The sequence below is a fragment of the Eschscholzia californica genome, unplaced genomic scaffold, assembly GCF_041429995.1.
Source record: "Eschscholzia californica isolate CP2 unplaced genomic scaffold, dmEscCali1.0.p SCAF_2, whole genome shotgun sequence".
Lineage (NCBI taxonomy): Eukaryota > Viridiplantae > Streptophyta > Magnoliopsida > Ranunculales > Papaveraceae > Eschscholzia > Eschscholzia californica.
This window is the reverse complement of record NW_028238309.1, coordinates 6,730,219-6,734,323: the sequence shown is the minus strand read 5'-3', so window position 1 is coordinate 6,734,323 and position 4,105 is coordinate 6,730,219. Positions and strand designations below refer to the sequence as shown.

Sequence of the window (4,105 nt, the reverse complement as noted above, 5' to 3'; positions counted from 1 at the left end):
TCGAACACTTATTTTACATAACAAACTAATGTTCACATGAACTTTTACACACACTTTCTGTTTTTCAGAGATTTTTCTCTTTTTTTCATTCTTTTTTTTTTTTTTTGAAACACAACTACAAACAATGCAATACCAACACTAGTATTCTCAACAATCAACTTTTCGATTTTTTGCACTTTGCTTTCACATTCTTCTTTCTTTACTTTCCATGCCTTCATTTTTTCTTTTTTGCATTAGTGTACACAAACGTGGTGTTATTGTCCTCTTCGCCTGACCTTGGGGCACAACAAAGTTTTCTTCAGATTTTACCACTTTCATTCTCTTTAAAATCACGGAAGTGTTTTATTTTTCTCTAAGGTTGTGTTTGTTTTTAATTTTTCAGATCTTAAATCTGAATTGGAACCGAATTCAGATTTTAGATGTTTCTTTTTAAATTTGAGAAAATCTGAAAACTGAACTGAATTGGGTTGTGGTGTGAATGGGCTGGAAAAAAAATCCGCATATTTCAGACTTCAAAACAAGTCTAAAACATTGAACCCAAAGTCTGGAATTTGTCAAATGACGCTTCTGCCCCTGTAATTTAATCTTATTTATCCTATTCAAAATTTCAACACCAGCAAAACCACCATATCACCACCACCGGCAAAACCCCCATAATCATCACCATCAACAGCAAAATCGACACCACGAACCACTACCATACCACCACCATGGTCACAAACTAGTCAGACCACTACCGCAATACCGACACCACCAAACACTAGATCTGTGAACTCTCGTCGGATCTGACGAGGTTCATCTTGTTCGAATCCTCGTCAGATTTGGCGAGGATCATCCACTCGTCTTGTTCGAAACCCTTGCAAGATCTGGCAAGTATTTATCTTTTCAGAAGTTTTGTTAGAGAGCGAAATCCAGCGAAACCTTTAACTTCAGTTAGAGAGAGAGATTGGAGGGAGATTTAACTTAGGTTAGAGAAAATCGATAGGCTGTTACGTTCTCAGATGGTGATTCCCATCCCACCATGAAGAAAGTGGGAAGAGGAAAGAACAGGCCCTTAAGAAGCCCAGATAGACGTTGATGCGGGTATGAGAAGTTATAAAGATTCTTTCCCCTTTCGTGGGATGAAGAAGTTCGAAATCATTGGATATGAAAAAGTCTGCAAGAAGGGCAGCAAATTTCGCTTCATATATGTCGCCAGGCTTTTCTTGGTGGCCTACAAGTGAAACATCGACATCCATGGCGATAAACGGAGATGGTATGTGAAAAAGGTCAAATAAAGAGAAAATGATAGAAGACAATGAACAGAAAAAAGGCAAAGATGAGACTTACCATTGAAAGAACGGTATTTAAAGGAAAAAATTTCAAATCCACAGTAATGATGGAATGACCTGCAAAAAATGTAACGTATTAATGGCAGATACGAGGTTGAAAAGCAAGCCGCGAGAAAAGCATTGAATTAGTAAAAAAATGGCTCAAATTAATGATAAGTCTCACATCTCGAGAAAACAAAAGCAGGGCTGAAAGTTAGCCCATCATGGTGAATACAAAAATAAGGTCTTATTAGGCAGCCGTTACAAAATAAAGTCGAGTAAAAATTCAGAAGACTAATCAAAGCGATACATATAAAATCTGAAAGGAAATCTTATTCATGATTGAAGCATCTATTACAGAAAAATTGCAACAACTCGAGCAGACGCATTGATCATGATCCATGAAAGTTAAAGTTTTATTAGACAGTCGTTACAAAATAAAGTCAAGTAAAAATTCAAAAGACTAAACAAAGCGATACAAATGAAATATGAAAGGAAATCTTATGTTTGATTCAAGCATATATTACAGAAAAAATTGCAACAAGTCGAGCAGACGCATTTATCATGATCCATGAAAGTTAAAATCGAAAGGCTCTAACCAAGTCTTGATTGAATACGGGAATCCTGTGAGTGTAAGATCCTCATGGGAAAATGGATTTAATATCAATGGCTTTTGAGTACTCTTAACAAGAATAGAAGCGGAAAGGTAAGAGGAATCCTTTAATAAAAGAAAAGCATTTGAGCTTGTTGTCTCACCCATCCAGTTAACATGAACAAGAGGATGTGAGCAACATATCTACCCTCCTTCGATTTGAAGTAAGAAACAATGAGAACGGCAAACTATTCCTTGCGGATCGACGATTCTCCAAAATCGAGGTTAAGGAAAGGAAAGGCCCCGAGGATTAGCACCGCTTCCTTAAACAGACCTCCCATTTTACCACACCTTCCTTGAATGGGACAGTAAACAAGTACCTTCAAAATCAAACTAGAATAAGGGACTTATCATGAACTGGAAGAAATCAGAAAGTTGAAGAGAAATAATATCAAAGAAGAGAAACAACTAAGGAAAAGTTGTCCACGGAAAAGAACAAAGATCAATCAAACTATTTACAGGCAGAAGTTGAATAGCAAAGGTCTTAAAAACAGGCTTAAGGAACAAATGATAACTCCTTGGAAACTGGTGAAGCAATTCATATGCATAAGGAAATCGCGGCAAATCTCTGACTAGTCAGACATACAATTAATGTGATAAGAAATAACTAAGGCTTCAATCCTATGAAAGAGGGGTGTGTGTACCACGCTTGATAAAAGCGATTTCGTGATCAGTTACCCAAAGGACAATGAAGAAAACGTGTGATCAGAAGATCAAGATCAACCTGACATCAGGAGATAAAAAAGAAAGAACAATATATGTTCTCGAAAAAAGCGTAAGGCGTTCAAGTCTCTCGCATCATAATTGATAGGCCTATAAATAGGTCTATTCCCGTAAGTATACGGGGTCAAGTTATAGTATTTATAATAAGATCGAGTATCTTCCCAAGAGATAGGTAGGTAACTTCGGATATTGATTGCGGGTTTAACCCAATAATCAAAATGTCAATAGCTAACTTAAACTAACACACACACCCCACTCATAAAATTGATGATTGATTTGTAAAACAAAGAAACAAATAAAACTAACTAAACTATCTAAGAGAGGGGAGAAGATATCTAAGGTTATAAAATCCACCACATAATTTCACTTTATAAAACAAGCACTTAATTACTTAAATCTCTTTTGTATTTACTCGGGATCCAATATAATGAACTATTTGGATTCCGGATGATATTCTAGATAAAACAATTTTATAATTACTAATTCTAATTGTCTTCCTTATAAAGATTCGGATCACTTAACTATTATTCATCATCTAAAAAGCATGCTCCATCTAACAACTTAACGAAAGTATGAAATATCTAATTATGAGGCATGAGTAATGGAAAGAAAATTCAATCCATATAGATAAACAATCAATAGACATTAAAGCACATCAAAGGATTTAATTAATCAAGAACAAGTATTATAAAGATCCAAAATGGGTTTCATTCACAACCTTAGATTGCTAAATTAACTATACATGGAATCTAGAAATAACATTCATTGACATTGTAAAATAAATGAAAAATACTAAGAAATTAATGGAAAGAAATCACCAAGAATGCTCAAATTCCATATCCCCATGTATCTCCAATTTGTCCAAGATTTGCTCCATTTATGCTCAAGAATGTTACTCCAAGAAATCCAAGTAATAACTATTTTATTGCCACCTAAATAAGAAAAAGAAAGGGAAAGAAAAAATTAGATCTAGAAAGTTGGAAAGAAGAGATGAAGAGGGTAAAGATGATAGAAGAATATGGAAGGAAGAAGGAGAAGACTATTAATGGAAGAAAAGTAATGGTAGAGAAGAAGATGGAAAAAGAACGGAAAAGAAATGGATTTAGTAGTAGAGAAGAAAGATTAGGTAAGGGGAAGTATGAAGAAATAGGTAAAAAGAAATAGGTAAGAAGAGGTATGAGAGGGTTTGCAAGTCTCGGTTTTAATGGAGGAGAAAGGTGTTATTTATAGATGGGTTAGGGTTTTGGTTGGGTTAAATGGTAAAAAGAATTAAAAGGAAGGGTTACTTTTGGAATTTAATGGGTTAAAAGGACAAAACCAGGTGGCTAGGGCTTTAAAGTGGGAATTCGGATGTTACTGTGTGACGGGAACCATGGAGCTAAGTTGCGGGTCACATACAAGCCGTCGGATTAGAAGACGC

At 35.3% G+C, this 4,105-nt stretch overlaps 1 long non-coding RNA gene across 1 annotated transcript; it reads right to left on the bottom strand.

The window, feature by feature from the left end:
* Nucleotides 1–550: 550 nt before the first annotated feature.
* On the bottom strand, nt 551–3,882 carry LOC147555735 (uncharacterized). Its single transcript, XR_015235091.1, has 3 exons — nt 2,067–3,882; nt 1,330–1,388; nt 551–1,213 (listed from the first exon to the last, which is right to left on the bottom strand). It is a non-coding gene; the product is annotated as an uncharacterized LOC147555735 (long non-coding RNA).
* Between the last annotated feature and the right edge of the window lie 223 nt (nt 3,883–4,105).